General features: G+C 41.3%; 1 pseudogene; it reads right to left on the reverse strand.

Moving 5' to 3' along the window:
- Nucleotides 1-1,174: 1,174 nt before the first annotated feature.
- On the reverse strand, nucleotides 1,175-2,133 carry LOC106007722 (olfactory receptor 2A12-like; annotated as a pseudogene).
- Between the last annotated feature and the right edge of the window lie 11,530 nt (nucleotides 2,134-13,663).

Here is a 13,663-nt window from a genome sequence, read left to right on the forward strand (position 1 = left end):
CACAGACATGTAGCAGGTTAAGTAAACCCATTACATTCTTGGGACTTACTTCTAACTGTATAGATAGAACCCCTACTGTTTTCTAAGCACATGGCCTTGGAAGAATGGATATTCAGTTCTATGGGGACAGCATCTTCCAACAGTGGTTAATGAAGACAGTAGAGAAGTTGTCCATTTACTATGTTTGCAACACATTAGATTTTTTAAAGCAAATGTAAATTCCAGCATGAAATTGTTCTCACTTGTAGCAGATGGCAAGTGATAGCATCAGAATATCTAGTGTTTTAGCATGTTCATATGTTTTAGATGTTCATGTGTGCTCAGCTCTCTGACAACACATAGGTGCACACATACTCATGCACACATCCTGTTAAATGGCAAATGTATCCACAGAGAAGTTGTTTGATAAATTTGCAAACATCCTTCAAATTCAGCAATCCTAAGTTAATTAGTATATGGTTTTTTGAAATAACACCTCAGTTAATATACTGCATTCAATATACTTACATGTGCAAAAACATAAATCAATGCACTTACTGTTATTACTTAGTCATGTCAGTCATCTTCCATATGGTGCAAATTAAAATTAAATCAATTGAGAATTTCAGCTTTAAATTTAAGAGGAGAAAATACTTTTCCTAAAATTATTAAAACCAGAAAAAATCGAGATGAATGAAACATAAAACTAAAATTAGACAAAAAACCTGTCCTGCTAAAAAATTTTCATTAGTATCTTTAAATATATTTTCTGCTTATAATATCGAACACCATATTATCCCATAATTTTCATTGAATTTCCTTAATTCCTAGAAAGAGCTGGCTCACCTTCAGATTGCTCTCCCCAACATGGTGGAACAGGAATGCAGGCTTTACCACAGTTTGGGGTGGTTTATAAATGAACGGGAAATCATAAACACTATATGGTAAAGGTAGTGATGCAGAGAATGAGCAGTCTGTGGCCTGGGTCACCTCATCGCACTAACACAGTGCTGACTGAGTGGACACAGCATGGTTTTAATACTTTCTAAGTGAACATCTATCAGTGTTTACTCCTCCAGAGTAGAAATCAGAAATGGGAACATTTGGAGAGGTTTGTAGAAACCTTGTTAGCCAAACTGCAGCATCTGCTGAAGAAGTTTGGTCAGGTCTGAACACATTAGAAACAGGATCACCACCTTTACCTTCTAAGGGTTCCAGTCTGCAACTCGTGCTTTTTCCAGCCTCCTCATAACCCTTGCCATGGCCCCCTTCACCTCCTTGTTCCTCAGGCTGTAGATGAAAGGTTTTATCATGGGGTTGATGACTGGATAGAACATGGAGATCAGCTTGTCCCCCTCTGTTGACTACAGGGACTTGGGCCTCAGGTACCGAATCAGTCCTGCTCTGTTGTAGTTGTTCACCACAGCCAGGTGAGAGGTGCATGTTGAGAAGGCTTCTTCATGCCCTCTGCTGAGTCCATGCTCATCACCATAACCAGGATGTGCAGGTAGGAGAGGATGATTGGGAGGAAGGGGCACAGTATGGTCCCCGCCCACCCATTACCATCATGGTCCCCTGCAGGGCTGTGTCCCCACAGAACATGTGCAGCGGGACAGGCAGTCCATGGAAGATGCAGTCAACAATGGGGACATCGCACAGCAGGAGGATTGTGAAGTACAGAGGCACCAATGAGGCAAAGAGGCCTATGGCCCAGGTCCCCGAGGACAGTGCCACACACAACTGACCAGCTCATGATGAGCAAGTGTCTCACTGGCTAGCAGATGGCCATGCAGCCATCCACAGCCATCACTGCCAGCAGGAAGCACTTGGTGGCCTCCAGGGACAGGGTGACATGGGTCTGTGTGATGCAGAAGGGGGACAATGTGACCTTCCTGCTGGTGAGAAGGTTGAAGAGCATCTTGGGAACCACAACCTTGCTGGAGAACATGGTGAGGAAACCCAGATGGCAGAGGAGGAAGTAATGGGCATCTGCAGAGAGAAGTCCAGGGCCACCAGAGTGATGACCATGGCATTCCCACCACAGCTGTCAGGTAGATCACAGAGAACAGGAAGAAGAGGGGCCCCTTAGCGGGGGTGGTTGGAGAAGCCCAGGAGGACCAGCTTGGAGGCAGTATGGCAGTTCTCAGGCTGCATCTCAGCCAGGCAGAGACCGAGGCTCATGGCTGACTGGGAGTTAGATGCATCCCTCAACAGCAGCTTGAGTGCTGAAGCTGGACGTGTTTTAGATGATTGTAACATTCATGTGTGAGATCTTCTACATTCAGAGCAATCCCAAGTCACACTTTTATCATATGATCACCTACTTTAATTAATTACAAAAGATCTTCCAAGGTGAACATATCATGCTATTCTTTCCATTTTGTCATATATACTACAAAGCAGTCTGCTATATTTTCCATATTGACTATTTTACCCATTTCTTAAAACAAGCAATAGACTTAGTAAAACTGAGTTTCTTACCTAACATGCATAGCTGAAAATACAAAGCTGAAAATAACCTATTCTCCAACAGCATTAAAAACATATATTTATGTAGTTTTTATTTAACAGATGAAATCTGTATTCCTGATCCCTAAAGAAAATGAGTTTTTATCTTACAAAGTAGAACAACATAGCTAACTTAATTATTTGGAATATGTTAACTACTTCAGTAGTAGTAAACATACTGTAGTTCAACCTCCCAACAACTGAGTTTTCAGATTTCTATTTATGATTTATAGAATATAATGTATTTATTTCAAACCAGGCTTTTTGATCATTTTAAGCACAGGGTGAATTGCCTTTATGAAATTTAAACTAATATTTAAGAAAACGCAAATTAAATTCTCCAGTGTGGGCTGAAATCACTGCATAAACTGGAATATCTTCTGCAACACAAAATTTTAGCACAGGAACACACTCTGAGAAAAAACAGAACAGTGCTGCTGCGAGGTGATCTTTTTCTTTTTTGGAGCTGTGGACTGAGTCCAGGGCACCAGGCACACAGGCAAGGTCCTGTAGCTCAGCCAGATCCCTAACCCTGTTTCTGAGACTACTTTAGTTACCGAGGTACATAAATCAGGGCCTGGGGCCTCAAGTTAATGTGGATTCCATCTTCCTGTACCCAACACCTCTCCTCTGCTAACTTCTAGGCTTATCCCCTTTTCTTGGTTAAAATCTCCTCATTTTCTTTGTGTCACCTCCTTGATTCTATGTTTTCTAAGTGGTGGATGATGGGGAGAGAGACAAAAAAAGAGAACCACTTGATGAGACAGACAGAGAGAGAGAGAGAGAGAGAGAGAGAGAGAGAGAGAGAGAGAGAGAGAGAGAGAGAGAGAGAGACAGCTTGAAATCTCCACAGGAAGAGCTCCATTCCAGGTGGGAAGGCACAAGCTCAGGTGAGGAGTAGCACACACCCCACCATCCTCTGTCAGAAGACCTGATCAACCCACAGTCGGATGGCCAGGCTGTATGTTAGTTTTCCAGAAGAGGAGCCAAGTTTCAAATCCTCACCTAGAAAGGCCATGGCAGGAGAACATGGCCTTTTTCAACCTCTAGAGCTCACCCTATTTAACACTGTCCAGAATTTGTTTTATTTCACAATCTTCTCCTTTGATCCATGGAAATTAGGTTGAAGAGCATGGGAGAGTCTGTCGTAGTGGCACAGACCTGTAATCTCAGCTCACAGAGAGGGGGGCTCACAGAGAGGGAGGCAGGAGAATGGCAAGTTCACCCCTAGCTTGGGCAACTTAGCAAGACCCTGCCCCAAAATAAAAAATTTAACAGGCTGGGTGTGAGAAAGCTCTGGTTCACACCCAGTACCAAAAGGAAAAGAAAAAGGAGAACTGAGGCTGCTAATCTGTACCCTTAGCACTCTTGGGCCTGATTTCACATTATTAATCTCAGTGTAGATGCTGTTCACAGTCTCTGAGGTCTTCTCCTTATGAGCTCCAATTTATATTACATTGTAACAACTGAAAAGGGGGCATAATAAACAAAAGTCATTTTGCAGGCATTATAAGCCCAGGGTGGAGACATCCACAAATGAGTGGAATCTGTTAACAGAGGTAAAGTTTTAGTTAAATCTCAAAGGGGACCAGTAACTTTATGTAAGAAATAACAAATTAATCATTGGTCCACTTCTAGTGACAGGCAGCTCAATGTAATTCAAAACTTTTTATTTATGGCTGAACATGTTAACTCCACTACTTCTCTGAGACAAACATCTCAATTTGAAAGTTTATAAAATTTTAAAAGTAATGTGCGAATGACATCATATCTTTTATACACAAATTTTCATTATTGAAACTATAGAATCCTAGGGGAATTCACTTATGTTATTGACATAACTAAAATTAAGGTAAAAGTCATTATATAATACTCTAATATAAGAAGTCTTCTGATCTGGCTTTAAAAAGATTAGTGCAATCGCTTCTTGGCCTTTTGGCTAAGATCAAATGTAAAAAGATTAGTGCATTGGGAAAACTTCTCATTTCAGAAAATTAGATCAAAACAGTGGCCTATGTCCACTAATAACTCTTAACAAATTGGAATCACATATTGGAAGAACAAATTTAGCTATGCAATAATTAGCAATTTTTTCAGTTACCTAAAATACAGTTCTATGCTATACTTTAACTTCTATAATAAATTCAATTATATATTTCAGAATAAATGTTCTTGGTTGAACAGTGAGTATTCCAATGCAGGGACAAGCTGTCATTGGTGCAGATCTGGGTGATCCATGCTGTGGACAGAGCAGATGCCAATCCACACAAGGACCTCTGCATGCAGTGTTTGGGGATGAACCACAAATGTGGAGAGTAGGAATTGGTGCACATGTTTGCCCCCTGCTACCATGGGGTGGCATTGGCAGAGCAGTTACACTCCCTGGGCTGCAAGATAACAGTCCTTCTGCAGGAGGACCAGCTGGCACTGTGAACTCTCTCTGTGCCCACCACCATGTGCAGTGTGGACATCGCTCTGCCCAACAACCCCCATACCACATGGCAGCAATGCCCCTTGCTCTGCTCCGCCCCATCCGATCTGGGAGGTGGGTGCTGGGTCACCTCTGGTGCCAGGTTTTGCTCCTTAGATGCATTGCTTCTCCCCTTGGCATCTGTCACTATCTTATATATCCAACAAGGAGGAAACCTAACACAGCCCATGCCCTGAGGGTATCTGGCCAGTCTCAAGGGCTCCTAGAGCCTGGGTGACCACCGCAGCCAGTACCTGTGTGCTTTGTGTTGTCTCTGTCTGATGACTAAAAGTGGACAAAAGTAAACCCTCAAAAGCAAACAAGGGCCAGGGATTTAGCTCAGTAATTCCACAGCCTGCCTCACACGCTCAAGGTCCCGAGTTCAATCCTTGGTACCAAAAAAAAAAAAAAAAAAAAAGCAAAGAAGAAAAACTCTACCAAACAGCTGCCACAATCCCATTCCTGGAAATGCTGTGACTTCCAGGTAGACAATCTGAGACACCAGTTCTTATATCCCTCGCCCCCTACACCCCAGCCTCCCCCATTAAGTAGCTGAGCTCAGGTTATCAGTTTAGAGCCTGAAATGGACTCATCAGAGGGTTATCAGGCTGCTCACCCTCTGGTCGCTGGTAGCCAGTTCTCCTCTCAGGCAGGATGACTTCCAGAGTGCATCAGTGAAATTTCATCTTCCCAGGATCAAAAGCCTTGTAGTCTTCTGTCTTTGTTTTTCTGAGCCCCTGAGTCTTTCCATGAACATAACATCAATGCAAACACTATGCCAGTATGTGCTGCATGGCTATTCTGCTGGCCCTGGGTCTGGTCTCCATGCTGCCCTACAATGCCTATTACCCACTGGTCCCCTGCAGACAGCACCCACCAGACCAGGGCTGTTTCTTGTCTCTGATTTTGGACAGTAACTACGATGTGAGAGGAGCCACTTGTATGCTGCTTTGCATGTAGACTTAGGTGATCTGGCTTGGAGATGCTCCCACATGCTGGCCTCTGATGTGGAACCCCCTGCATCCTGTTCATCATCCAAGTGTAATGTCCAGGGGTGGACAGCTCACAACACTTTGTCACACCAGCTGCTGCTCTACTGAAAATGCAGCTCCTGATTCTGAACCTGGAATCAGTAAAGAACTGAGAAAAGGCAGTTTAGTATAACAAAAGACAGTTTACCTGGGGAAAAAGGTGGAAAAGAAAGAGGATAGACAGCTACTGTGAGGTGCTGGGGGCATCAGGGCTGAAAGCCCAAGAACCCTTTACTGGAGATCAATTTCTTCCCCTTCCCTGGTGGGTGCTGGGCACTGTCTGAGCTGTGGCCCTGGCTGACTTTGAGCCTAACCTCGGCCTTCTGGCCATTTGGTTTCCTCCTGTTCCTATGCAATGAATAAGTGAACAGGAGGCCCTATGAGGAAACATACGTACATGTGTGTATCTGTATAATATTATACTGGTGTTAAAGTGTTCTCACTTTAACATGTGTATATGTGTAGGTGTTTGTGTGTGTGTATGCATGTGTGTCTTGCATATTAAATACGAGTCCTAGTCGGCTGTCTCTTATCACCCTTGCATTGGTCAGGTGGGTGAAGGGAGGTGGTTCTCCTGGTAATTGTGGTGCCTGGGCCTCCCCAAGTCTGGTCAGCTTTTCCCTCCCTTGCCTTTCTAACTACCCTAACTGCAGGGTCTACCTGTGAGGGCAGAAACTGCTTGTAGTGAGTTTTCTTATTTACCTTACTAAAGTTCCATGAGGCCTTTGTCCAACCTTCCTCACCTGCAGGCCCTGCCCTTGCACACCCACCACAGGTGTCAGGAGGCATCCTTTTGTCTGTCCCACTGGCCAAGACCAAACACTGTGCCAGCACCAGGAAATTCCAGGGTGTGTGTCCAATGCTATGTTTCCAATGACAAATGTGCCCTCTTTGTCAAAGATAAGACAGCAGTGACACAGATACAGGTGTAGAACTTCAGTGCACTTGCTAATAGTGACAGCCATAGACTGTGTTATGAGGAAACCACATCACCTCTTAGAGGGTGACTAGCTGGTGGAGCCACCCAGGGGATCCACTGCAAGGACCAGAGTCTCTGAACTCTGAGCGGGTAAGACCCAGGGGATAAACACAGTGCAAAAAGGCATGGAATATAAGCAAGAGGAGAAGGACTTGAAAACAGAACAATCATCACACACAGTGAGAATAAGGGATAACTAGAAACATGCTCTGTTTAATAATGATGACTGTATTTGAGATTTTTAGCACTAGGATCTCATTATCATGCAAAAGCAAGATTACAAAATTCCATGTAAGTAGCAGAGACTCATAATGATTTAAATGCAATTTTCTGTTTTTAAACTTTATTTAATTTTTAATTGGGCATATAATAGACAATTGATGTGGCATGAATGGGGTTTGATGCACGTGTTCACTCATGGGTGCTGATCATGGGAGAGCAGTGTGGCCTCCACACCAGAGATATGAATGTGAATACTGTGAGCTGCAGCATGGGTGCTCCCTTCTGGTATCACCAGTTGCTCACTTCATCTCCTGCAAAGTTGAGATGCTCAGGCATGGGATGTATCACAGAGTTCCTGTCACTTGGGCCTCATCTCTTCGAGGGTGTCAGGGTCTAGACCAAGGCATCCTTCAGTGTATCTTTCAAGGTTTCATCCCATAGACTGAAGATGAAGGGACTCAACAGAGAAGCCCTGGCCCTGGAGAGGACAGAAGGATCTGGTAAAGTTCAGGGTGCTTTTCTGAGAGGGTGGACATAGACAAAGGGGGAATCCCTGAGCCCTCAGTGACCACAGTGAAGTGAGAGGTGCTTTGCTTTCACCTGAGCCCATGGGAACATTCTGATGTTATAGATGATGCCACCATAAGAGACCACATGAATGATGGGGAGCCGAGGAGCAGGACCCAGAGGTGAGGAAGAGCAGAGGCTCAGGGACACAGGACAAGGAGGAGGGGACCTGTCACAGCAATGGCGATCTGTCACATTGAGGCCACACTGTGGCAGTCCTGGTAAGAACAACTGGTGTGACAATGAGGAGAAAGCACCCAGGAAGGACACAGAGAACCTGATCAGGGCCACAGTGCACTGCAGGGGGCTGCTAGGGGCCACCCAGCATTCACAGACAGGACAACCAGAGGAGCAAGCTCAGGGCCTCCAGAAAGAAAGTATGCGACTGGGCAAAGCACCACCCAGTACAATACTTTTCCTTCCCAGTAAGAAGTGTGTTAACACTGTGGGAAGCACACTAGTTGTGGTTAACATTGCACTGAAAGATTATTAAGGAAGAAGCACATAGGCACAAAGGCTGGAGCTCAAAAGAGCCAGGGTAAAAATGAAGATGTTCTGATGACTGCCACCCAGTGGGACAGCAGAAAATCACAAGCAGCCTCCCCAGGCTGGGGTGGAGGGAGTGCCGTGAGGCAGAGAAGGGACCAGCATGTGTCACTAAGATACATGGAGCTCAGTCATTTCCTCTGTGCTCTATTTTAGCCAAGACAGACTATGATTGGCAATTATGCTAGCTTTCAACTACTCTTATTGCTTTCACATAAAAAAATATAAAAGTTGTGTTGCTCATGGTTAGGAAACAGACATATATGTTTGTAATGCAATCTTTATTAACCATTTACCTATCTCAATGAAAATGTAGAAATCACAACATATATACATCTTGTTTGTATACGTAATTGTGATCACGTGAAAAATTAATTTTGTTCAATGTAAGCAAGAATCTGATCTTTTTTAAATAATCACATGTAATTTAATTTTGTAGCTGATCTTTATGTCTACAATGCAAGCCTTGTGTCACATATTTGAAACATTACTCAACACCAGAGCTAACTTAGCCTATGTGTGTAGAGCACCCTCGAGCTTGCAGGCCATCTCAGTCTTCATGTTTATGTACTAAAAATGGACCACATGCTTCAGCTAGTGATGACCAGCCAATTGCAAAAATCCAAGAGAATTTGCTTCTCATCCTTTAGATGAGCCAATATTATGGATTTTAAAATTTACTAATGTATTTTGAATTTTACTGTACTCAACAGAGGCTAATCTGCAAAGTGATATAACAGTGAGTAAAGACCTAAAAGAGACAAGAGTGTGATATTTTAAAAATAACTCTTTTGGGAGAGGATTCTTTTTTTTTGTATATCCTTTTATTGGTACATTTTAGGTGTACAATATAAAGACATTCATCATTGGAGATATGCACCTTTACATACTCCCTTGGTTCTTATTTTTTCCACCTTCCTCTGCCCTCCCTTCAACCCCTCAATTCCCCCCTATTTACAAAGACTTTGTTCCCTTTTTTTCATTTTCTCCTATTAATTCCATTCCCTTCTTTCCTTTTCCCTACCCATACCACTTCCCCCTCCCCTTTGCCCCCTTTCTCCCTATTTCATATTATTTATTATGCATTTTAGTCCTTATTTTCACTTTCAATTTCTCACACTAGAGAAAGTATTCAGTATTTACACGTGTGTCTGGTTTATTTCACTTAAGAGTATTGCCTCAATGTGCATCCATTTAGCAATAAATGTCTCTAATTTCTCATTTTTGATGGCTGAGTAGTACTCCATTTTATTAAAAAACCCCAACATTTTCTTGATGCCGTCTCGAGTTGATGTGCATTTGGGCTATTTCCAAGTTTTAGCTATTACAAACTGTACTGCTATGAACATGGGTGCACATATATCACTGTGGTATGATTCTTTTAATTCTTTGGGGATGATACCCAGCAGGGGAATAGCTGGGTCAAATAGAATTTCCAATCCTAGTTCGTGGAGGTATCTCCATACTAATTTCCACAGTGGTTGCACCAGTCTACACTCCCACCAGCAGTGGGGCAGTGTTCCTCTTTCCCAAGAGTCCCGCCAGCATTTTTTGTTGATTGATTTCATGATAACAGCCATTCTTTCTGGAGTGAGGTGGAATCTCAGTGTTGATTTCATTTGCATCTCTCAAATGACCAGTGATGTTGTACATTTTTTCATATGTTTATTTGCCATTTCTACTTCTTTATGTGAGAAATGTCTGTTCATTTCAGATGCCCATTTTCAGGCTGGGTCTTTAAATTTGGGAGGTCAGGTTTTTAAATTTTCTTTATAGATTTGAGATAGTAGACCTTTGTCTGAGGGACCGCTGGTGAAAAATTTTTGCCACATTGTGGTTTGTCTCTTCACATTGCTGGTGGTTTTTCTTGCTGCACAGAAGCTTTTAGTAAAAAGAGATCCCACTTGTTGATTGCTTGTGCTAGTTCAGGGGCAACTGAGGTTTTGTTCATAAAGTCTTTGCCTACCCCAATGTCTTCAAGAGTTCTACCTAAACTCTGTTCCAGATGGTTCAGGTTTCTGTTTTTATATTTAGATTTTTAATCCATTTTGATTTTAGTTTAGTGCATGGTGAAAGATATGTCTAGTTTTAGTCTTTGGCAAGTTGAAACCCAATTTCTCCAGCACCATTTATTAAAGAGACTATCTTTCCTCCAGCAAGTGTGTTTGGCTCCTTTGTCAAAGATGAGGTGGCTGAGTATGTCTGGAATTGTTTCTGATTCTTCTAATCTGTTCCACTGGTCCTCAGATCTGTTTCTTTGCCAGTACCATGCCCTTTTACCACAGTGGCATTGTAGAATAGTTTCAAGTTGGAGGTTGTAATAGTCCCTGCAATGTCTCTGTTACCTAGAATTGCTTTTACTATTCTGGGTCTCTTCTTGTTCCAAATGAATTTTTGGATTGTTTTCTCAAGGCTCAATTTCTATGAAGTATGCTGCTGGGATTTCAATTGGGATTGCATTGAATCTATATAGCAGTTTTGAAAGTATAGCCATTTTCACTATGTTGATCCTTCCTACCCAGAAGCAAGGGATGTCTTTCCATTTTCTGGTATCCCCTTCAATGTCTTTTTTAAGTGCCATAGTTTTCAGAGAAAAGGTCTTTGATTTCTTTTGTTAGGTTGATTCCTAGGTATTTCAGTTTTTTGGATGGTATTGTGAAAGGAATTGTTTGCCCTATTTCTCTCTCAGTGAATCTGTTGTTTGTGTGGAGGAAAGCTATTGATTTTTGTGTTGACGTTGTATTCAGCTACTTTACTGTATTTGGTTATTAAGTCTAGAAGACTTTTGGTGCAGTTCTTTGAGTCTTCTTTGTAGAGTATCACATCATCTGCAAATAACGACAATTGAACTTCTTCATTTCCCATCTATATTCCTTTTATTTCTTTCTCCTGTCTAATTTCTGTGGCTAACATTTCCAAAACTATGTTGAACAGGAGTGGTGATAGTGGAAATCCTTGTCTTGTTCCTGATTTTAGTGTGAAGGATTTCCATTTTTGACCATTTAGTATGATACTGGCTGTAGGTTTTTCATAGATGGCTTTTATCACTTTGAGGTAGAGACCATCTATTCCAATTTTTTGTAGGGTTTTTATCATAAATGAATGTTGGATTATGTCAAATGCTTTTTCTGTGTCTATGGAGTTAATTGTATGTTTTTTGTCCCCGGCTCTATTGATATAGTGTATTAGATTTTTTGATTTGCATATGTTGAACCATCCCTGCATCCTTGGGATGAATCCCACTTGATGAGAGTATATGATCTTCTTGATGATCTTCTGCATTCTGTTTGCCAGTATCTTATTAAGTATTTTTGCATCTATGCTCATTAGTGAGATTGCCCTATAGTTCTCCTTTTCGGTTGAGTCTTTCTCTGCTTTGGGCATCAAGGTGATGTTTGCTTCCAGGAATGATTTTGGGAGTGTTGCTTCTCTTTCAATTTGGTTGAAGAGTTTAAACAGTAGTGGCAGTAGTTCCTTTCTAAATGTCTTGTAGAATTCAGCAGTGAAACCATCAGGTCCCAGGCTTTTCTTGGTTGGTAAGTTTTTAATTATGTTTTTGGTTTCATTGATTGATACTGGGTTGTTTAGAATTTTTAGATCTTCTTCATTCAACTTATTAATTCATGTGTATCTAGGAATCTGTCCATTTTTTCTGTGTATTCCATCTTATTGGCATATAAGTTCTGGAACTTGGTGTTAATGATCCTCTGGATTTCATCTGGGTCTGTTGTAATTTCACCCTTTTCATTACTAATTGCATGGATTTGGGCCTTTTCTTTCTCTGATAAGGTTGGCTAAGGGTTTGTCAATTCTGTTGATTCTTTTGAAGAACTGATTCTTGGGTTCATTAATTTTTTATACCATTCTCTTAGTCTCCATTGAGTTGATTTCTGCTCAGATCTTTATAATTTCCTCCCTTGTATGAGCTTTTGGTTTGTCCTGTTCTTCTTTTTCTAGAAGCTTGAGGTTCAGCATCAGGGTGTTTAATTGAGCTAGTTCTGTTTTCCTAATATGTGCATTCACTGCTATGAACTTCCCTCATAGGACTGCTTTCATTGTGTCCCATAGATTCCGATATGTTGTATTGTCATTGTCATTTAATTGTAGGAACTGTCTGATTTCTTCTTTAATTTCCTTTGTGACCCATTTGTTATTCAGAATCGTGTTGTTAAATTTCCACATGTTTATGAAATTTTTTCAGTTTCTTTTGCTATGGATCTCCAATTTCATCACACCATGGTCTGATAGTATGCAGGGGATAATTTCAATTCCTTTGCATTTACTTAAACCTGTTCTATGAGTGAGTATGTGGTTTCTTTTGGACAACGACCCATGTGCAGCTGAAATGAATGTGTATTCGATTTTGTGGGGTGGAAGGCTCTGTAAACATCTGTTAAGTTCATTTGTTCAAGAGTTCGATTGAGTTCTAGTATTTCATTACTAATTTTTTGTCTAGTTGATCTATCTGTTTGTGACAGTGCCATGTTGAGGTCCCCTACTACAACTGTATTTGTCCTTATATGGTTTTTCATGTCCGTTAGTATTTGTTTTATATAGTTGGGTGCATTAGTGTGTGGTACCTAGATATTTATGATTGTCATCTCTTCCTCTTGGATTCTTCCCTTTACAAGGATGTAGTGTCCTTCTTTGTCTGTCTTAATCAGCGTTGGTTTGAAATCTACTTGATCAGCAAAGAGGATAGCTACTCCTGCTTTTTTTTGAGGTTCCTGTGGCATGGAGTATTGTTTTCCATGCTTTAACTTTCAGTCTATGAGCTTCCTTTTGAATTCAGTGTGTTTCTTCTATCCAGCATATTGTTGGATTTTGCTTCTTGACTCATTCTGCCAGTCTAATTCTTTTGATTGGTGAATTCAGACCATTAACATTGATTGTTACAATTGACACATATTGAGTTATCATTGTCATGACTTTTTCTTTTTCTTGCATTCTCCCCTTTTTCATTTAATTTCTTGGTCACACCTGATGGATTCATTCTGTTGTGCTTCCTGGGGTTGTGATCCATATTGTCTCTTCCTAGCATATTGTCTAAAATTAATGAAGTTCATATGGTGCTCTTTGTCATGAAAGTATCTTATTTCTCCATCAATTTTGAAAAATAGTTTTGCAGGGTACACCAATCTGGGTTGGAGGCTGTTTTCCATGTCACTTCAAGCTCTTCTTGCCTTGATGATTTGCATTGAGAAGAATCCTGTGATTCTGATGGGCTTTCCTTTGATTTGTTTCTTTTCTCAAACTGCTTGTAGAACTTTGTTCTTCTGTTGGGTTTCTGGAATCTTAACAATTATATGTCTATGTGTAGTTTTTTTGATCAAGGGTATTTGGAGTCCTATATGCCTCACT

Source organism: Heterocephalus glaber, unplaced genomic scaffold, assembly GCF_053883595.1.
Source record: "Heterocephalus glaber isolate CG9 unplaced genomic scaffold, H.glaber_assembly_v1.0 deba00001673, whole genome shotgun sequence".
Taxonomy (NCBI): Eukaryota; Metazoa; Chordata; class Mammalia; order Rodentia; family Bathyergidae; genus Heterocephalus; species Heterocephalus glaber.